Source organism: Lissotriton helveticus, chromosome 9 (genome assembly GCF_964261635.1).
Source record: "Lissotriton helveticus chromosome 9, aLisHel1.1, whole genome shotgun sequence".
NCBI lineage: Eukaryota > Metazoa > Chordata > Amphibia > Caudata > Salamandridae > Lissotriton > Lissotriton helveticus.
Window position 1 is genome coordinate 938,831,204 of NC_136070.1, and position 23,661 is coordinate 938,854,864.

Here is a 23,661-nt window from a genome sequence, read left to right on the forward strand (position 1 = left end):
TTCAAAATGATGTAATTATATCCTTTCAACAAGCTAGATCTATTTTTAGCTTTCCTGTCTCATTTTCTAATAAATATCAGTTGTTGCAATATGCTTTGAATTTGACTGTTAACCATTCTGTTATATCTTCAGATTCTTCCAATACTACCTCCAGCAGAACCCATGAGTTTCTGATTTCGGGTCCCAAAGCGTCAACAATTTACACCTATTTACGCAAATTGTCCCTCTCCAGAGATAAAACTAAAGTGGAAATGGATTGGGAACATGGTTTAAATGTCAATTGGTCCATTCAAATATGAATAACATTTTGCTTAAGATTAGAAAAACATCTAGAGCAGCTAACACCATGCAGACACTTTTCTTTATTTATAATAGGTTACTTCTTTCCCCCTCTTTTCTCCACAGGATAAACATTGAACTTCCTGACATTTGCTGGTCATGCTCCTCTATGAATGCGGACTTAATACACTTACTTTTTAGTTGCCCATTTGTTCACGACTTTTGGAAACATGTTTGAAAACAAATTACCCTCATTTTTGTCATGTGGTACCCTTCTCTTTTGCCAATGTTTTTTTGGGTTCTCTTTCTGACGATTGGTATCAATGTCCTTTAAACATACAGGTTTTGGATTTACTTTTGGGAGTAGCATTTCAACAAATTACCAAACATTGGAAGAATCTGTCTGCTCTTTCCTTTCAGGCCTGGTGGTATGCTGTATGTCAACCATAGATTGGACACTGTTTATGTATATCCATTATCTCTGGCTGTAAAACGCTTAAGTATATGGTCCCCTGTTACGACTTTATTGATTGTCATGCTAAGCTTTCACATGCACGTAATGTTTTGGAGCAAGAGGTTTCAAAACCTCCTTGACATTCCATTTTCTCTTTATCTTTAACATTGTTTGCATAGATCAAATAGAACTTTGCTGTTACGTTTCAGGCAAATGACCAGAATTGCTTTATATTTCCATTTATTTTTTCTCTATTGTGAAAACAACCACTCGTTCATGTTAAATTATGTTTTTGTATTATAATACATATGTATCTTTATAGTATTTCCTTTTCTCTTCCCCCTCCCCACTTTATTTCAATAAACTTTTCTCTTTTCAAACTTGAAAAAAGGTAGTTACTGTTGATTGTACGGTTAAGTGGTAGGGCAGCTGGAGGTAAAGGGAGGGAAGTGTGAATTTCAGTTTGAAGGGTGGATAGAGGTAAAGGGAGGTAAGGGTATTTTTAGGTTTAAGTGGTGGGTAGAAGTAAAGGAACATAAGGGTAATTTTAGGGTTTAGGGGCCCATAGAGGTAAAAGGAGGTAAGGGTATTTTTAGGGTTATGGGGTAGGTTGAGGTAAAGGGTGGTAGGGAAGTTAAGGGTTAAGGGAGGGAAGAGGTAAAGGGAGGTTAGGAGTAAAAAGGGGGTTTGAGAGGTTTCCCCCAAAATAGTTAAAAAATGGGATGTGGGGTCACCCAGCAAATTTCTTTAGCATCTGCATTGTAGTACAGTATAGCTTGAACATGTTTTTATAATGATGACTCAGACTTTCTCTGTCTTGATCTGGCATAGGGCTTCCTATTGCTTTCATAATATTTTGAACAATGTCTGAATGACTGTGCACGTTTTAAAATTTTAAACGATTTGTGAATCACACTGTTGTGTCCTATGTAGAAAGACACACCAACATTCTAAGACCAACTCACACTCTGGCTGAGCAGCTAGAGGCAGCAGGGCTAGAGTACATGTTATACAAGTAAGTAGGGTATAACACACACCTCCAGCTTCTCACCAAATAGTCTATTGTTTGCAAATGGAAATGATAAAAAACAGAATTTTAGTATGACATCCACCTTCCTGCCTCTTTAATAGAACTGTCTCCTGACTGCCACCCTCCCCCAGCAGCCAGAGGAAACTTTCAGATTATTGAAAGTAATATTTGATAAGTATTTTGCCTTGGTTTCTGTGCCAGCTAACAACTGAGACTGATCCTCGCCAATTTGAATTGCTGCAAAGTATTGAAAGTCATCTTTAACCAGAGTTTGTGAAGAGTAAACAACATAAATGCCTACTCTCATTATCAAATATACACCAGAATAAGCTCTGTTCGAAGAAGTTTCTGCTTTCTTGTTCACATAGTTTGCTTTTCCATCATCTTTAGTCAAATTTGCTGTTGGAGCCTTAGATTTGTTAGTAACAGGTCTAGTACAGTTTGTGGGGAAGGTCCATATAACCATTGGCAATTGGATGCAACATACCCATGAACTTGGAACTCAGTTCTTCTCTGGGTCTCTCCTCTCACTCTTCAGCAATTCCTGAAACACTGAATAGATTGGAAATTTAGCAACTGCTGGTCTGTTAAATTGCCTAAACCGCTCTCCATCTTCACCAGCTGAGAGCTGAATGTTTGCAGACAAATAGGAAATCAAACCATGAAGCTCTAGGCACAGAATACTTATTACCTCCTGTCCCTCTCTCACCTTCTTCTTGACGTGTGAGGCCCTCTGCCTCCCCCCAGACCCACCCCCAGTATATAAAAACACCACCCATCCCCACCACCTCCTGTACATAAAAAGCCGAGCCTAGAACTCAGTTTAACCGCACCAGGAGGGTGGGAGGTTCCTAAAAAGAAGGTGAAGGAGTAGGACTAGGAGTAATGCCATTATCAGTAAGTAAAGGACGCATTACATTCCTCCTCACCTTCATCATTTGGAAAGAACTAAGAGGATGTAATGAACATAGAGAAGTACAAGATCTGTGTGAAGAGTCAGGCCTGAACATATATATATATTTTTTACGGAGTTTTATATAGCACGAACTTGACTTGGTACCTGGTATCAGATCGCTTTTCATAGCACCAGTTGCGTTACCATTAATTTTTGTTAGGCACAGGGAGATTAAGTGATTTGCCCAGAATCACAGAATGTTCAGCGTCATTGCATAGACTCAAATCCAGTTCCCCAGATTCGAGTTCAACCGCCCTAGCCGTTAGGCCAACACCTCTTCCCAAACATTGGATTTGCTCAGCACCTGCAATTGTTTACCTGACATATATATTGTGCTTTTCTCTTTCGAAGAATGACCCTTTCTTGACTCATGGGGTCTACCACTTTGGGAGATGGACAAGGCCATGAGTGTTGTGATTTCTGAGTAAACATTCCCATTTTCCCACAACAAGAGACAACATTTTTCTATTGGTTATATAATCGTCATCAAGGCCTCCTTTTATCTTCTTAATTTCTTTTAAAAATAAAGTTTTTACATTTTATTTTCACAAATTTTTTTTTTTTTCTTCTTGAACTTTTCCCTCGGCAGGTCATACTTGAAAGAAGGAAGTAAAATAACACAATTCTAAACACTGCAAATAAATATCATAGGGCCTCAGCATACCATAACGTACTGCCTCATATGCAGTAAATCAGAACTGTTCTATAGACGAATAATCCTTTACCTGCAGGAAAAGTAGAACATTCTCACGTTTCAAACCAGCTAGCGTCCCATTGCACCACAAAAGATTAAGGCAAGCTGTGCTTTATTCTAGGAAAACCATGCAACAAGGGTGCCAATTAGGCAGGCCTCCCCACTGCAACCAAATAACCAGGGTGTGCCCAGGCTACAATACGGGTCACATATTAATTCAAATTGTGTAATGCACAGATTTGAAAATACATCTCACAGATCCTCTCTACTCTTTTTATAAATACCACAAGTCCTAGACCTGTGTAGAATGAAAACCATATTCAGCCCAGATGGGATCACAAAAAAAGAAGTTTAAGGGCCCATACTTTGCTTTAAATAGTAAAAGGGTGAGTTTTTAGGATATATTAAAAGAAAGACGCTTGGGATCATTGCAAATTTGTGAGGTGGTGCATCAGCACTGCATTAAGTAAGGACATGGGGCAAAGAATGCTGAATGAGAAGGTGGTATACTGTTTCTCACAGGGCAAACAGTCCTGTAGAGTATGTATACAAGATGTGTTTTGATTCAACTGAACCTTGGTGTGTTAGGTGTTCAATTCAATTTTGAGAGAAAATGTTTGGGGATTATTGTTTGAAATGTTTAGAGACTTGTAGTGAATTGGGATTTTCTTCATTTAGAGAGGAAACATTCTATTCTCAATTTGTACCACTATATATTTGCTAGTTTTAGACATTTGAACTCATCTACACAAACCTTGAATTATAGACTATTACATTTCCTGGAATAAATTTGACAATCACGTATGCAATTATCATAAAATAAAATATATGCAAACAAGAATCAAAATCAATTTGTAGGATCAATGGAATTTAGTGAGCCACAGTACTTGTGATTTAATTATGGATTTTAAATATCCATCATCTCCTGCATCAATTTTACATTTCAACTAATTATTTCTTACTCAAACAAATGGAATATTACTTAAACATTGCATATGAGGTGGAGTGGGGTGCCAGAGAGTTTGTAAATATTAGTTTTTAAAAAACTTAAACGTTGACACTATATTCTGACACTAAAGAGGTGAAAACGTTATCTTGATTAGGTTTATATTCCCATATGATGGACTGGGAAAATGATTTAGTTTTCAAATGAAAAATATGATTTATCATGTTTTAAATTCCCTTTGGGTATTACCCCTTTTAAATTATATATGTTTCCCATTTAGATATGTGTTGAGACACTTAGAATGCACATATATTCATTTAGTTGTCCATTGCAATGTGATAACCGAGTCTGCTTGAATATATTCATGTTATTCTGTATGAACTGAATGATTTCTTCTTCTGATTGTTTGAACAAGGTTTCATGGAAGCTAATAGTAGTAAGTAGTAAGGCTTATAGGTCCATTGTTGCCATGTGTTAAGTTGGCATAAGCTTCCCTGCCATGAGTCTGCTTTTGCGCACAACACTGCATACATATATTTTGCAAGACTCTCTGCTCCTTTCAAATGAGAACTGTCTACCTTGCAAGTTCTTTGCTGTGTTCTGAGGTTTAGTCTGCACACGATGTTCAAGGTTAAACAACAATGCCCCTTGTTATTCTGTTCTGATCAGTCCCTTGCAATTTGACATAACATGCTGCACAGAGCTGCACTTCTTGAAATCGTGTACTTTAATATTGCACCCCCAACCTGCTTTTTGACACACTTGAAGACACCTTTCCAGCAAGAAGAGCTGTGCTTATGCTGTGATGTAAACATTGCATCTAGGCCTTGTGGTATGGGGTCTGCTGCTGACAAAGCCCAGAGGTCTTCCTTTTTATAATAACATATCTCTTATCACAGGGAGGGGAAACACCCGTTACAACGAATATATCGCATCGCGCTGCCATTGCAACGCGACTATTGCATCGCGGCCGGCATCACAACGCATGTCATCAGGACGCATGCTAGTGCATCGCAATAACATATACATCGTATTTCTCATCCATCCATAAACAAGCAGCAACTGATGCGAAATCTAAACAAGCAGCAACGATGCCAAGTGTATTAGTTTTATTTTCATAGCGCAGAATTGTGTTTATTAGGATGCCAAACACATGGAAATATAAACAAGCAGCGAATTAAACAAGCACAAGCAGCAACGATACGATGCCAAACACAAGGAAATCTAAACACCTAGTGTATTGGTTCATAGCGCAGAATTGTGTTTATTTGGATGCCAAACACATGGGAATATAAACAAGCAGCAACGATGCCAAGTGTATTGCGCAGAATTGTAAACACATGGAAATTTTGCCAAGTGTATTGGTTTTATTTTCATAGCGCAGAATTGTGTTTATTAGGATGCCAAATACATGGAAATATAAACAAGGAGCGAATTAAACAAGCAAGCAGCAACGATGCCAAACACAAGGAAGTCTAAACAAGCAGCAACGATGCCTAGTGTATTGGTTCATAGCGCAGAATTGAGTTTATTTGGATGCCAAAAACAAGCAGCAACGATGCAAAGTGTATTGTGTTTACTTTTCATTGCGCAGAATTGTGTTTATTTTTCATAGCGCAGAATTGTGCCAAGGTGTCCGACAAAACGTCCAATTAATAAACATCTGCAAACATTTACATATATATGTTATAATTACCAAACATTTACATATATATGTTATAATTAACACATCATATATGTTTGAATTACCGCGTCAATAACAGGCACAGGATGTGCTATGTATGTTATAATTACCACATCATATATGTTACAATTACTGCGTCAAAAACAGGAACAGGATGTGGTCTGACGGATAGCTATGCAGACTTTGGTGCTGTCAGACAAGGTTCGAGCCTCCTATCAACCCCTCATATCAAAATAGTATTTTTCTTATTTTAAAACCTTTATAGAGGTCTGTGGGTGTTGCAAGGATGGGTGGATGGGTGGATGGATGTGGATGGGTGGGTGGGTGGCTGGATGTGGATGGGTGGGTGGGTGGGTGGCTGGATGTGGATGGGTGGGTAGGTGGCTGGATGGATGGGTGGTTGGGTGGCTGGATGGATGGGTGGTTGGGTGGGTGGCTGGATGGGTGGGTGGATGGGGGGATGGGTGGGTGGATCAAGCAGCAACAATGCCAAGTTTATTGGTTTTATTTTCATGACGCAGAATTGTGTTTATTAGGATGCCAAACACATCGAAATATAAACAAGCAGCGCAGAATTGTGTTTATTTGGATGCCAAAAACAAGCAGCAACGATGCAAAGTGTTATGTGTTTACTTTTTATAGCGCAGAATTGTGTTTATTTTTTATAGCGCAGAATTGTGCCAAGGTGTGTGACAAAACATCCAATTGATAAACATCTGCAAACATTTACATATATATGTTATAATTACCAAACATTTACATATATATGTTATAATTAACACATCATATATGTTTGAATTACCGCGTCAATAACAGGAACAGGATGTTCTCTGTATGTTATAATTACCGCGTCAAAAACAGGAACAGGATGTGGTCTGACAGATAGCTATGCAGACTTTGGTGCTGTCAGACAAGGTTCGAGCCTCCTATCAACCCCTCATATCATGATGGGTGGGTGGCTGGATGGCTGGGTGGCTGGGTGGCTGGGTGGATGGGTGGCTGGATGGGTGGGTGGATAGGGGATGGGTGGCTGGATGGGTGGGTGGATGGATGGGTGGGTGGAAGAGAACTTCCCTGACTCCAGCCTTGAACCCTAAAACCGGCCTCACAGCCCTAAAAACTCTGCAGCCTCCCACCCAAGCCCTAAAACTAGTCACGAAGCTGCGGCCCTGCACAGGAAAGCAGCAGGCAAAAAAGCTTGAAAGCCACCCCTCAGTCACCACACATGCAAGAAGCAGGAAGTCCTTCCAAGCGTCTCCAACACTGCCCATCCTCCGCCCATTTGCTCAAGTCTACAGCTCTGACTACATTTCCCGTGCATATGATTTTACTGCCTTTACAATGATTTTCATCGTAAAGGCATTCGTGGTAAGGCATACTCATTGTTAAACCATGCGTGGTAAGTTAGACACCATGTAGGGCACAGATATAACAAGACACGAGAATAAGGGGTGATCCCTCAATTTATGTGCATTACATTGCAATGCATTGATATCATACAAATAGATACAAAGTAATAACAAGACACGAGAATAAGGAGTGATCCCTCAATTTATTTGCATTACATTGGATTGATCTCACAGAAATAGATACTTTGGATTTAGGGCATTATTGACATTATTTAACTTGTATTTACACTGGGGAAAAGGACGCCAGGATTTCACATTTAGCATTCTTCTTTGCTGTGAAACAGAAATTTCCACTGGAACATTTGCATCTAACATTCACAGTATTGTGTATTATACAAATTAGCTGTGATAAACACAAACGTACACACATTGTTAGTGAAAGGAATTGAGTATATGTGCAACGGAAGCTAGGTAGTCACTAACCACAGACAAGGGGAAACGTTTCAGTGCTGCCAATAGTCGAGCCGACATTTCCTTTGTGCGCTGGGAAAGCCGTGGGTTTAAAGTACATGCTACCGATTGTGACATGCGCATTTCCTGGTAGCTTTGCTTCTTTAGCAAAATCTCTACAAAATGGTAGAAATTAGGGTGCGGTTTGCCAATACTCGTGTTTAAAGAGTTGTGCCAACCCTCTATGGCATTGTTTGTCTTTGCTCCTCCCTCTAAGCAGGTCGAGTAGCAGTTCCACCACTCCACAAGAAAACGTGGTTTCCTCCGGCGACCTGACCTGCTTAGATGGCCAATCCATGTGTCTTCAAAATATTTTAAAATTGGTGCCAATTTGTCTTTGTTTGCTATAAAGTACTCTGACTCAGTAATCGATGTGTAGTACTCGTCTACACTGTGAGGAGGAACAAAGCAAAGTGCAGTTAGTTTTTTAAGCTCAAACTGTAGTTTGCTGTCAGACGCATAATCCTCAATGAGGGATGTTTTTTGGATTTTACGCCAAAAAGCCAGAGATAAGTGGAAAAAACATCCTTGAATTTGGGAATCCATGTACAATTTGGTTACAGTATTGAGCATTGCTAATTCAAAGTCCATGTTGACTTTTCTCGGACTTTTGTTTGGAATTTTTAATTTTAGGACTGACAAAAATTCAGTATATGTTGAGGATTGCTTGTCTGGCAGTAAACTGGAGACTAAAGCAACTACTGTGCTGTTAACATAGCCGTGAATAGTGTATATTTGGGTGAAAGGGGTGGGCGTACTTTTAAAAGTACCATCCATCATCCATACATCACTGTTCTCCAACCTACTTAGATTACGGGGGGTACTAAATATTAAAATACGCTTTAGAGCATTCTCATTGTCATATAATTTAAATGGCTCGTTCGCAACTGTAAGACAAAGTTCACGAGGACTTGTTATGTCTGAAAATGTTTGTGGTGTAATGCGCTTAGGATTACTTGCCTGTTTCTTACGTTGGATTATTCGACGCAAGTTTGGAATAGTGGGCATACTACTAGCAACAAGTTCAGGAATGGTTTGGGATACCTCCCTTAAAATAGCAGCGCACGGGTCATTGGATTTGCCTGCAATCACTTTTATTCCATGTATCGATTCCCTCACTTCAATTGCAGTTGCAGAGGCAGAGTGGTTATGGTCGGTGCTTCTTAAAACAGACTCACCCAAAGTAACCGCTCGGCCTCTGCAATGGCTGGAGTAATATTGGACACACCTCCAATGACCCCGTTGCTCCGATTGTCTCTCCTTACAATATATATAACCACTGTGCTTTAGTAGACGGTTCCCTCTGCTGGAAGTGATGTATTTGGCCATCTTCGGATCCGACATTTCCTGTTCAAGAACACAAAAAAGGATATCATTCAAAAGACAAAAACAAGAACATTAATTGATGTTGCAAGTCGCAAATGGTGTAGACGTTGGATTTGCTCTGTAGACAGGACTCATTGCTTTCTGCACTATCTTGTTTTCATTTTCACAGTATATGTAGCTCCTTTGGCCATGTCTTCATTATAAAATGCGTCATAATTGTATAATATTTTAGCCCTTCTTAAAATATAAATCGGGGAAAAATGCTATTAATAATTGCCAATCATTCTACATGTTGCTGTAAGGAAGGGTCACCACTCCAAGGCTGTGGAATGAGGATGTATCACTCTGAGCAGGAAACTTGTACCACTAAATAATACACTGCTGTATGCATACCTGTCCATGCTAATAGACCCAATTCAGGCTCTCTCCCTCTTAAAATTGCATCTGCTTTGAAAGGCGTTTTTACTAATATATTGACATTTTACAAATTGCTTGGGGGCCCCGGCTTCCAATACTGATTCAGTGGGGGTCCTCAGGAGTCAGAATTTTGCTAACCACTGTAGTAGAACATTGTGGCTACTGTGCATTATGTTTCAAACTTATAATAAAAACTGTTAAGCAATTTAAGTTCCCTTTATACAAACAAAAGCAACATTATATGCAACAGAAAAAGAAGATGACTAATTTATTTGAAGATACAACTTGTCTTCTACTTTTTGGGTGCTTGCACTGCTGGCAACTACTCCTTGTTCTCATGCTTGTTTGAGATAATTTTGGGGTTCTGGGGGATCGGGACTTTAAATACGGGGTAGTGGATGCAATGTACAGTATAATTACGTGGCACTGCATGGTCTGGTGCATTGTGTGCTGTGTAATTATGTGGCGGATAATTATGTGGCACAAAGTGGTATAGGTGTGTGGAATGGGGGTGTAACAAGAGTGAGAGGTGGTGTGCACACAAGTCTCTCCACGACCTGGGCCCCAAGTACCTCAATGACCGCCTGACCTTCTACACGCCCACCCGCCAGCTACGGTCCACCAGCCTCGCCCTCGCAGCTGTACCACGCATCCGAAGAGCCACCGCCGGAGGAAGATTCTTCTCTTACCTGGCTGCCAAGACTTGGAACTCCCTCCCCATCCACCTTCGGCTGACCCAGGACCATCTCGCCTTCAAGAAACAACTCAAGACCTGGCTGTTCGAGCAGTAGCATACCCCTCCCCCCAAGCGCCTTGAGACCCTCCCGGGTGAGTAGTGCGCTATACAAATGGCATGATTGATTGATTGATTGATTGTGCTAATTGGTTTGGAGAAGCAAAAAATACAGGGATTCTCTACTGACAGGATCTTGAGGGGGATAAAACCGTGCACGGGCGGAAGCTAAGGGTTTAAATACTCCCAGAGCAATACTCCTCACATGCACTGTAGGCAATCCATCATCGCTAACGCGTTGGCTTAGGCGAAACATAAAAACATGATTCCAATTGCGGCAATTACCCAAGGAATTTTTGTATGCACTAGAAATAATTACGCACATCAACACATACACAATTTGGCTCCAACAACAACTGGTTCACCCACAATTTATCAAAGTAAGCTATTAGGCTGGTTCACCCACAATTTATCAAAGTAAGCTATTTTACCTTTTTGAACACTGTGGTCTGGCACTTTGCGCTGACACGCACAAATGTTGCTTGCCTTGCAACTCCTTAACCTTTGAGACTCTGTAACAGAAAAAAAAATCAGTGGATGCAATGTACCATATAATTATGCACGCTTGCATAATGTGGGCTAAATAGGCTGTCCGGCGTGCTGTATGGCCACTAGAGCGTCACTGAAAATAGCGCACAGTAATGTCCCAACCTAACCCCAATATGGCGATTAAGGAGCAGATTGTCTGGCCCTAGTGCATGCAAAACCGCAGGTTAAAGATCATTTACAGTAGGCGAGACCTAAGAACAATCATGAGATAGCGACAAGAACACAACACGTGTTGGTATACAATACCATTGATTATGTGCATCAGCACCTATAACATTGGGCTAAAAAAAACATTGGTTCACTCAAATAAATGTCTGGGTTTGCTCTCTTACCTTTTAGTACACTGGGCACTGGGACTTCACAATAACACCCCAAAAGGTAGCTTGCCTTGCAAATCCTTTACCTTCCAGACTCTGTAACAGCAAAAAAAAGAAATTGTGTTGGTGCTGGTCATAGTAGTGAGTAGTACTGAGTGCGTAGTAGTGAGCAGTAGCGAGTAAGTTCTGGAGAGTAGTAGAGAATAAATAGTGAGTAGGAGTGAGTAATAGTGAGTAGTAGAGAGCGAGAAGTTGTGCGTAGTAGTGAGCAGTAGCGAGTAAGTTCTGGAGAGTAGTAGAGAATATATAGTGAGTAGGAGAAAGTAGTAGTGAGTAGTAGAGAGCGAGAAGTTGTGAGTAGTGGTGAGTGAGTAGTAGAGAGTAGTAGAGAGGGAGCAAATTGTCAATGTGCGCTCTTTTACCTTTTTGGAGACTGTTCTGGCACTTCGCGGTGACACCCAAAAATGTTGCTTGCCTTGCAAATCCGTTACCTTTCACACTCAGGAACAGCAAAAAGAAACATGTGTTGGTGGTGGTAGTAGCCCATCCATCCATCCACCCATCATGCACCCATCCATCCACCCATCATGCATCCATCCACCCATCATGCACCCATCCATCCACACATCATGCATCCATCCACTTATCCATCCATCCATCCATCCACCCATCATCCACCCATCCATCCACCCATCATGCATCCATCCATCCATCCACCCATCATGCATCCATCCATCCACCCATCATGCATCAACCCATCCACCCATCCATCCATCCACTCATCCATCCATCCATCCATGCATCCACCACCCACCCATCCATCCATCCATCATGCATCCACCCATCCATCCATCCATCCACCCATCCATCATGCATCCATCCACCCATCCATCCATGCATCCATCCACCCATCCATCCATCCACTCATCCATCCATCCATCATGCATCCACCCATCATGCATGCATCCATCCATGCATGCATCCACCCACCCACCTATCCATCCATGCATCCATCCACCCATCCATCCACTCATCCATCCACCCATCCACCATGCATCCACCCATCATGCATGCATCCATCCATGCATACACCCACCCATCCATCCACCCATCCATCATGCATCCACCCATCATGCAAGCATCCATCCATGCATCCATCCATGCAGCCATCCACCTACCCATCCACCCACCATGCAACACATAAAAAGGAGATGTAGGTGTTTTTCGGGGTGCAGGCACGGGGAGACGTTTTCTGCGAGTGTTGAATGAAGAAATATAGCCGCTCTTGAGTGTCATGAAAACACTTTTTATGACCATAAAACTTTCACACAGCTTGCCATTGCTCGATACGAGGCTCGAACCTTATTTCCCAGCACCAAAGTCGGTAGTGCAAGCAGTCAGACCACGGAGTGAATACGCAGCGTTTGGGGGGCAAAAGTACTTCCTACAATCTCTGTAATGCATCACCATGCTTGCTGCCTCTCGACAGATCTTCCGCTTGTTGCGGGTCTTCAGTGTATGAAGGATACAGCACTTAAAGAGAGGTTAGCTTCATGTCTTATCACAACAAGACACAACTCCGTACAACTATTCGCACAGAAAAGGTTCAGAATATTTTACTCGTTCTAAAAAAATTGTCTTAATGCTCTTGGACTTCGGTAATGAAAATAGACCAGCAGAATTAAAGAAACAGCTACCTTATTATTCTAAGTGTTCTATGTTTATAATATTAGCAGGTGAACAAATGCACAAGCACAAACTTTGGGAAATAAACTGACGGGAAAGGAAAATCAGGAAAATGCAGGTGGAGCGGTGGTCGGTCGAAATAGTTGGTAGCGTAATATAAACTACATAGAATAAACACGGGCAGCACAATTAAATATAGACATTTAGGCAGACTAACCTATGCACAGGAAATCGTCGAGGGCCAATGTCTCGCCGCAAGAACGTATGACTCACGTCGGGTCAGCTGCAGGACTGAGTCGGAAATGGCTCGAGACACGGTGGCCGACACCTTTTATACCCTCCACAAGACATTTTTGGCAAGATTGAAGGAGAAGGTAGAAATAATATGGGCATTACAGGTGCAGTATTTAGTGTACAAAAAAAATTTGGGGAAATAGACATAAAAGATTTAGCGCCGTGGGGAGAGAAGAAGGGGGCAATGGGGGCCAAGGGTTAGGGGCGGGTACATGTACTAGAACTACCAGAATGCAAAGCACGCGTTGTGGTGACGTGCGATGTAGGCGCCTACGATATTGCAGCCTTGCCAATAGAAATGCACGCATTCGCGTTGTAAAGGCGTGCGATAAAACAGAGGGCGAAGTGGTGCCCTGTGCGATGTCCTAGCCGCGGTGTTAAATCCCACAATGTGTTGGTCCGCGATGTAGGATCATACATCCCACAGGGAGGGTGGTCAGGTCATATTGTCCTTTTCCACTGTTATATAACATGTTATCCCGTTTGTATTTTATGGTATTGTAACAATGCTCACTATATTGTGTTTATGCATTTTGCTGCTAGTATTGGCTCGTGTACTGCACCATAGAGCGCATTAGTTGAAATAAACATTTTAAACTATAAAGCGTCTCTGATTACTCGCATTGTGGACAGGTATGCGTATGTAAGCGAAAGAGTGTCTGGCTCCTGCAATTCCCAAGATAGAGTGCATGTTCTGGGTTGTCTAATCATTGGTAGCTGCACTGTAGATGGAGAACGAGCTAGTCGGTTTGGGAGTTTGGGTACAGATGTGGTAGGTCGGTACATCACCTATTCACTGAGGTCCTGTTTTCCTATGCATAGTTCTGTATTTGTGCAGAATCCCTCAACATGGTGCCACCAACGTTTGGGCTGGTTCTTATCTGCGAGGCGCTTGAGTAGTGCCTGTGCTTGCCCACAAAACCCTCATTTCTGCCTCCGGAGGCGGCTGTGATGGGAATACCTCCTATATTGATGTTTTTATAGGTGCTTTCAAGTTTGATGTTATATAAAAAAAAAGGTTACTTTCTTATTTGCCCTTGTGCTGCCTGTTAGTAGGTTGTTCTTCCTACTTTTGTAATGGGACATAACATTACCGCACACTATCGTGCCCCGCTCAGAGATTTCTTGAGAAATTATGGTGTCCCTGATGAAGGGGTGCCCTTGATTTTTGTAGTGGGAGTGGATCCTATGTATCCGTTTGAAGTCTTTTACTCTTGGGTCACCTTTCCGGCGTTGAATGCAGATGACAATTTGTTTCATGAATACACCACAACTGCTGTTCCGGTAGCGTACCATCCATATCGGGCTCTTGAGGGTCCGCTTACAGCTGGCCAACACCGTATTTGGTTTAATGGTGCCCTTCCTCACTCATATACGCCGGTCCGTTTAGGTCTGTTGTCAATCGAAGGGGCCACATGGCCGGTGTTAGCTGGGTATTCACCCCACCCGCGTGGGTTGACAGTAGCTATGCTGGATGAACTGCGGGTGTTGCATACTTCCTTAATTCGTGTACACTGGGCTGTAATACAGTTCGTGTCACGTGCTTTCCAGGTGGCTCCAATGGAGTTGTACCACAACCTACGGGGGCTGGTGGAGTGACTATCAGCTCCGTTATGGTTAATTCGGTAATGGGCAAACATCTGACAAATAAGGATGAACTACCTTATTGGCTTGTTGAGAAATTTGGACCGCTCGAAGCTGTTTTTCCTAATACCTCTCCCGTAGAAAAACACCAAATTTCAACTATTAGTTTGCCTCAAGATTTGCTTTCTGAGTTAGCTGATTGTAACACCTGGGGAAAGGTGTCTGCAGCTGTATATTCGAAGTGTTTCGGCACACCATAAATGACTGTCATCCCCTCCGTGTTAAAGCGTGTTCAGGATGAACATGGCGCTGAAGTGGCTGTGGAAGTAGGAATGCATCTAGTGGGAGTGTTCGAAGTGGTGGTAGATATGATCCTAGCCAATGTCAAGGGCAATGCTGTGAGCTTTCAAGTTGCTAAATGTTTGGCAGCAGTCCCCGTAGTGGACAAACCACACAAATTACCAAAAATTATTGCTAAAGCCTATAAAACCATTGGCCGCGTTAGTTTGGGAAAAAACCTTTTACTCAGTGGGATATACAGGCTCAATCACAGCCTAAAGTGCCATCTGACACTGATGGACTTCTACCTCCAGATGCATCAACAACCCAATTTGCGATTCCTTAATAGCGAAAAATACCGATTCACTATTAAGGAATTGCAAAATGGAATGCATCAAGAAATCACTTAAAAATAGCGATTTCTTAGAATTCCTTAATTGCGACTCGCAAATTGCGAGTCGCAATTAAGGAATACCTCCCCATTCATTCCTATAGGCCTAGAGGCCCATAGGAATGAATGGGAAGACAATCTCAAGGGTGCAGGGGTGTCTAAAGGACACCCTGTTGCACCCCTGAAATTGACATGAGCACATACCGCTCGCAAAGGGGCAGAATTTCAGAATCTGCCCCTTTGCGAGCAGATTTTTGTTTGATGAATCTGGGCCCTAGTCTTTTCTAAAAAGAACTGGAGAAATAAAAAGAAAGGTCAACAACAGAAGCAGGGGATGCGTGCTAGGTCCCTGACACATAAATCTTCTGAGCGTACTTATGACTTGCGCGACCACGTGACAATTAAGACTCCTAATAGATTTCAAGTCCCTGATCAGCGTTCTCCTCGTTCTTCACAGAACACATCCAGTTCACAGGCTGGTGGTGGAGATCGCCAGGATCGTGGCAAGAGTAAGCCATCTCCAAGGGGACGTCATCAGTCTCGTCAGTTTGACAGCAAGGGGAAGCAGGACGAACAGCCACGATTCCTGGCCCCTTTTCAAAAGAAAAAAGTTACTGGTTTGACAGTGAGATATGCCTCAGACAGTGAGATAACGACTACTGGATTGGACTTGGGTGGTAACCCTGCTAGACAGCGCGGCAGAAATTACAATAATGCGGGAGGCACTGCGTCCTTGTCTGGAGGTGACAGCAACTGATACTTTCATAACAGTAGAGACAGATGACAACCAAATGGCCCGTCCGGATCGGCTCTACGACATAATGTTTTGTATAGAGGGTGACATTGAGCGTGTGATCACTGGGATCTTTTGGGAGAATCTGGCCGCTTCTTATGACATTTTGCTAACGGCGGCGGACTGGCCCCCACTTTTTGTTCTAGCCGTGGCTCGCGGGGAGGATGTGATACTTCCTAGTTTTTCACGTTACGTTTCCAAGGAGCATGCAGAGGCTTTTGCAGCTGAGTGGGCTTTGGCCCTGGCACCGGCTCTGTACTGTAATCAGGTTGGCTGGGATAAAGACTCACTGCCAGATGATATTCCATTGCGGTCAATGCCTCAACCACAACCCCAATATCCCATTTGACGGGAAGCAAAAGGTCCTGTCGCTAATATTCTCACTCAGTTGGAATATCAAGGCGTGATAGAAACATGTATATCGCCAATAAATAATCCGCTCTTTACTGTATCCAAACCCGATGGATCTCACAGCATAGTTTTTGATAGGCATTTGAACTCCCATTGTCGGACTTTTTTTTTTTCAAAACATATTTTATTAGGTTTTGGTAGTTGACAGTATAATAGATACAATCCACTGCTCCCTAAGTAGCATAGAGGCAGCGGGCATATAAAAAAAAAACATCACATTCAAATACAGCCAGCTAACATTCCCCCTGTTCCCACCCACCACTAACCCACCCGGATCCCTCCCTCCACCCCGCACGGTGTCTGAATTGTCCATCTAGAGGAGCCTAGCAATCGTAAACGCTGCACGTGAGCCATGTCACCCTAAGCCAGTACGGACGCGATCTGCGTCGGTGACCCGAGGCTCCGGGGGGTCCAGCAGAAGGCCTCTGTAGTCAGCCCATTTCTTCCATATCTTATAATGTTTTGCAGGACACCCCCTCGCCTCAAATATCGGACGTTCTAGTCCCATATTAAAGTCCAAACCTCGTTTCCACACCTCCAGCAGTGGGGCTCTTGTAGCCTTCCAGGCCCTAGCGATGTCCCTCTTGGCCACTATAAGTCCCAATAGGAGCAAATGTCGCTTGTACAAATTCCCCCCCACCTGTTCCATGACATGGAGAAGGCCCAACTTCGGCGAGCGGGGAAGCTCCCAGCCCAGCACCTCGTCTAGGCACTCCCACACTCCTGTCCAAAATCTCTGCAGTCTCACACACTCCCACACCGTATGAAGAAAGGATCCCACTGCACTGCCGCACCTCAAACAGTCCGGGGAGGCAATCAGACCCGCTTTCCACAGTCGTTCCCTCGTGTAGTATGCCCTATGGAGGTACTTGAATTGAATGAAGCGCAGGCGCACCGCAATCGCTGCTCCCCTAGGGGCCTCCAGGGCCTCCCTCCAATCCTCCTCTTCCAAACTCCCCAACTCTCCTTCCCACACCAACCGCAATTTGTCTAGGGAGGGGGAACAATGGGTGACCAGTGTCTGGTATATACTAGAGATTTTTTTTGTTTCCAATTCCCCCATGAACAATTTAGCCTCAAGAGGACTGAATTCTGGCAATGAAGTCAAGTTCGCTATGGAAGGGGTCAGGGCATGTCTAAGCTGCAGATATCGAAAGAATTGGGATTGGGGCATATCATATTCATCTCGCAGAGCCTGAAACGACTTTAGGACCGGGCCCTTCATAACATGACCCAGCGCCGAGACGCCGATTGCGTCCCAGCCACCAAAGCCCCGCAGGGAAGCCAAAGCCGGCAGCCTCCCATTGTGCCACAGCGGGGTTTCCCCCGTCAGTCTGTTCCACCATCCCATACGGCGGAGCGCATCGCGCCATACCCGGAACACTGTCTGTGTGACTGCCGGGAGTCGTTTGCGGAGTGCCACCGAGTATAATATCGTATGGAGCGTGTGCAGGTCCATAAGGTATCTCTCCAGGGCGTAAGTCGGGTCACCGCGATCCCCATACCACCACTCATTGAGGACCAGCAGGTGTGATGCTTGATAGTATGACTGAATGTCCGAGGCTGCCAGGCCTCCACAGTACGTCGAGAGGAAACATGTGCGGAGCGCCACCCTCACTGCCCCTCCCGTCCACAAGAACCGGCCCAACGCCGAATCCACCTGCCGAAACCACTGCCGCGATATCGGGTATGGGTAATTTTGAAGCTGATACAGGAGGCGAGGTAGGGCTACCATCTTAAAGATGGCCGAGCGTCCATACACATTCAGCGGCATCCTGGACCATATTTGCATGTCTGATCGTATTCTATCCCACACGGGTAGAACATTGCGGGACCACGACACTCCCGGCACGTCCGTCAAAAAGACACCCAGATATTTAAGGCCTCCCACCGCCTCCTGCAGGGCCGAAGCCCAAGGACCCAAGTCACTACTATCTCCCAGGACCCACAATTTGGACTTCTGTACGTTCAACGTGAGGCCGGATACGTCGCCGAAGATGCGCATTATGTCGAGGACCCTGGGGCCGGATCTGTTCAGGTCCGTAAGAAAGAAAAGTACATCATCGGCATAAAGCGCGATTCTGTCAGTCGGTCCTCCCACCCATTCCACACCACGCAACTGTGCATCCATCCTCACCCAGGCCGCCAGTGGCTCCATCGCTAGTGCAAACAGGTAGGGCGAGAGGGGGCACCCCTGTCGCGTACCCCGGCCTATTAGAAAGGAACTGGACACCGCTCCCGCAACCCGCACCGCCGCTGTCAAGTCAGTATAGAGTAAGTGAATATAGGACAGAAAACGGGGGCCCAGGTTGAGGCGTAGAAGCAGCGCCCGAAGATTCGGCCAGCTCAGGGAATCAAACGCTCTATCGATATCTGCTAGTAAAAGGGCCGCCGGGATATCAGCCGCTCGCGCCGCCTCCACCACCAACTGCGCCCTGCGAATGTTATGTCGGGTCGCCCTGTGGGGCATAAAACCGGCCTGGTCTGGATGGACCAGGTCCGATATATAGGGACAAAGGCGTTTCGCCAAGGCTTTTGCTAAAATTTTTGCTTCGAAGTTCAGCAAGGAAATCGGACGATATGACTCAGGGCGATCCGGCGGCCGCCCAGGCTTGCAAAAGACGACCACCTCCGCATGTCGCCAGTCCGCCGGAAGGCATCCACTGTCCCGAGCCACCTCTAGTGCCTTCCTATAGCGCATCCCCAGTTGACGATGAAACATTTTCAGAAATTCGCAGGGGAAACCATTGGGCCCAGGGGCCTTTCCAGCGTTCAGGTCCCCCAGAGCCTCTCCCAGTTCCTCCGCAGACAAAGGGAGGTCCAGTCGGGCTCGGCCCTCATCCGAGAGCGCCCGAGGCGGGAGATCAGCTAGGAATCTGTCGATATCCTCCGCCGCTAGAGACTCCCGGGGCGCGTACTGCGTCTCATAGTAACGAGCAAAGGTCTCAGCCAGGATCTCCGGGTCAGTGATAGGGCTACCCGCGTCGTCTCGGAGTCCAGGCAAGGGCTGGGCCTGAAAGGTACCTTGGCACAACCTGTAGAGCATCGAGCCGGACTTATCCCCCCATTGACAAATTCTACTCTGCATAGCCAGCCAGGTATGGCGGGCCTCATCTAACAGTAAGGAATGATACGTCTGTTGGAGATAAAGCAGTTGCCCCACCGCCGCGCCACTCTCTCCCGACGTGCAGTCGGCCTCCTGGCTACTAATCCGACTCGCCGCCTCCGCTATGGCCCGCCCGTGGGCCCTACGATTCGCCGCGCACCACGCTATATCCACGCCTCTGAGCACCGGCTTTAGAGCCTCCCATAAGGTCATGGCGTCCGTGTCAGGGCCGTCGTTCTCGGTCAAGTAGTGCGCTATAGCCTCTCTCATGTGCGATTGGTAATCAACGCGCTGTAAGTGCCACGTAGCAAGGCGCCAACGGAACGGCTGTCTCTTTGTGTTTAAAAGCAGTGTCAATGAAACCGGGGAGTGATCCGACAATCCCCTAGGGAGTATCGCGGTAGAGCCCACCCGTCCTATCCAGGGCTGGGGGACAAAAAGGTAGTCGAGGCGAGAGAAGGATTTGTGAACAGCAGACACAAACGTGTACTCACGACCACATGCATGCTGATAACGCCAAACATCTACCCAGCCCAGCCCCTGCACCAATCTGCTCAGTTTTGTCGTAGCCTCAGGCGACTGATCACCCCCTGGCCTACAGCGATCCAGCCTCCCATTCATCACATCATTCCAGTCACCGCCCACGATAGTTAACACATGCGGGATTTCAGCCCAAATATCAAACAGCCGCTCCAACAGGGCGTCCTACAGCGGGGGCGGCGCATAGACACTGCCAAACACCACGGGCTCCTCCCCAACCTTTCCTTTGACCAAGGCAAACCGGCCATGCGCATCCAGCCACTGCGTTTCATGCGTATAGTGCACACGACGGTGTATCAATATTGCAACCCCTCTAGAGCCCCTCGTAAACCCTGCATGGAACACCTGATCATAACCATATCTACGTAAGCTAAGGGTTTTGGTGCCCATGAGATGAGTCTCCTGGAGGAGTAGAACGTCCGCCTTCTCCTTCTTCCCCATACGCAGAACTGCTCCCCTCTTAATTCTGTCAAGCATCCCCCTTACATTCCAGCTCAAAATGCGCAATGAAGCTCGTGGGGGTTCCGCCCCCTGTCCGTCAGCCGCCATCAGGGGGCCAGGTCGTCAGTTCGTCAGGCATCAGAGGCCACATACAGACTCTTACCATCCTCCAGACACTTACATACACCGTGCTTACCCTAGGCCTACCCACTCCCACAACTCCCCCCCTACCCCCCAACCCCCTACCCGTCCCCCCGCCAACCCCCCCCGGCCTCAAACTATACCAACAACCCCCCCTCCAACCCCCCACCCCATACCTCAGCAACATTGAAGTACCTGTCGTGGTGCAGGCGATCCCAGACCCCCAACGGGAGGTCGGAGACCCACAACACCAATGGATCCCTCCCAACTACCCACTAAGTGTCTAACTACCCTCTACCCAACGTGGGAACTAACTCCGGGAGAAGACCCGCTCTCTCTCGAGCGCCTCCCGACCCATGATCCACCCACGGATCACTATGTATTTAGCAGTAGTCCAGATGGCAAGTTCAATATCCAAATCTGTCTGGCCTGCACCTCTAAGCACCTTCACGGCCCCATGAGCCGGAAACATCGACCAGGGCCAATATGGCACAGGGACTCAAGACTTCAGGGGGGAAGAATCCGTCGCCTCAGTGTCTTCCACAGTCTTCTCCTGGGAAGGCCGGCGCTTCTTGGAGCGCGCTCTCCAGTTACTCCTGCTGCGTGGCCTGCGGGGCACCTTCTTGGGTTCCGATGTGGAGGACGAGTCCGAGCCCCTCCTCGGAGGAGTGTGCACCTTAACTCGCACCGTTTCGTCCGTCCATTCAAAGACATCCTCCGGAGAGTTGAAGAATTGAGTGCGAGATTGAAACACCACCCGTAAGCGGGCCGGGTAGAGCAGGGCATACGGGATTTTCAACTCACGAAGGCGTGCTTTCGCTGCCGTGAAGGATTGTCGCTGCTGCTGGACCAGTCTGGTGTAGTCCGGGAAAATCAGGATTTTGTGGTTTTCAAACATGAGGGGGTCGTTGGCGCGAGCCTGACGTAGGATGGTGTCCCTGTCGTGATAGTTGAGCAGTTTGGCTATCACGGCCCGGGGGCGAGCCCCGGTGGGTGGCTTCGGAATCAAGGCCCGGTGGGCCCGCTCGATGATGAAGCAGCGCGAAAGGGATTCCGGCGGAAGCCACCCCTCCAGCCACTGAGTCAAGAAGGCGTCCATATTCCCCTTCTCACAGTCCTCCGGAAAGCCCACAAAGCGCAAGTTATTTCTTCTGGCCCGTCCTTCCGCGTCCTCCACTCGCAGCGCCAGGCCCTTTTGGATTCCCTCCATGGCAGCCACCTTCTTCTTGAGGATCACCACGTCGTCCTCTACCTCCGTGATCCTGGTCTCAGTTTCCGTGATGCGGGCGACAGCGTTGCGCAAATCCTGTCGAAGCAGGGTAACGTCCGCTCCGACCGCCCCTATCTTCGCATCCAGCATATCTCTAGATTGCGTGATGGCTGTCATTAGCGCCGCATTATCAGGTCCCGAGCTCTGCTGTCCTCCTGAGGCCCCCGCACTCCCACTCGGCCCCGCAAATTTGTCCATCGGGCCCTGCTTGGAAGAGCCGCCGCTGTTGTTTCCTCTAGTCATTGTTCTCGTGGGGCTCACGCCCGACCGCCGGGGATGACGGGGTACAGAGACAGCCCCAACCGATCCCGTAACGTCCAATGAAATGCACTCCAAGCTGGCCCGGCGCACTGCACCACAGGAAGTGTCCCACACCACTACACAACCAAGAGGCAAGTCACTTTAGGAGGGCCCCGTGGCGGAGGCAGGATATCTGAGGGTGCCCACCGACACGGAAGACGCGGAAGGCAGCCACGGCCCCCCCTCGCGGCACCCAGCAAGGACGGCCGTCGGCAAGCCACAGGCGCACAGGAGTGCCGTCGTAGTAGGCCAGTGTCCCCCACCGCGGTCCGGCCCGACCGCCGAGTGATGGGTAATGCCCCACCGGCGCCCAGGGCACAGAGGGCTGGTGCAGTATCAAGTGGAGGTGGTGGGGGGGGGGGTTGGTACTATGGTGGGGAGTAGCGAGAGATCGGATGATTGCCGTCTCCCGGCGCTCCAAGGGCCACTGACCTCGCGGTCCGACTCGGCCGCCGATCGGGGCCAGGCACCTCCGCAGGAGCGGCCCCTCCCCCACCAGGCCGCACACCACGCGGCTCCCCCTTACCGCACCGTAGGAGTCTGGACGCCGGTCTCACCGCCGGCGGGTCTCTGACGCCGCTCACTCTACGCCAGGTATGCTCCTCGGCGGCCCCACAGGTCGCGCGGGCGGGGCGGCTCCCCACACCCCAGCCGGTCCGGCGTCACCTCACTTCCGGGCGGGGCGCCCACAAATCCAGGCCCCGGCGCTCAATGTAGGCCTCACCGCTGTCTCGGCTCTGCGCTGCCGGAGGCGGCAGAGATCACGCCTCCGGGGCCCCAAAATCGCTGTCGGGCCGTCGTTCCCTGCTCCCGCAGACAGCCTCTCACTTTTAGGGTGGACCGAGGTCGGGGCGACGCAGGATATCAGACAGGATCACAGGCGGCGGGACGGAGCTCGCTCAAGCCACGTCTGCCATGTTCGCCGTCTTGGCCACGTCCCCCCATTGTCGGACTTTTGCGGTGCATAATACCCATAACTTTGCCTTAGTAGACAGTATAGTTCATAAAAAATACAAAACAACACTTAATATCTCGAATGGTTTTTACAGCCACAACGTGTCTCCTGAATGCAGTCAGTGGACCGCATTCACAGCCGGTGGAAAACAGAGAAAATATTGGCGT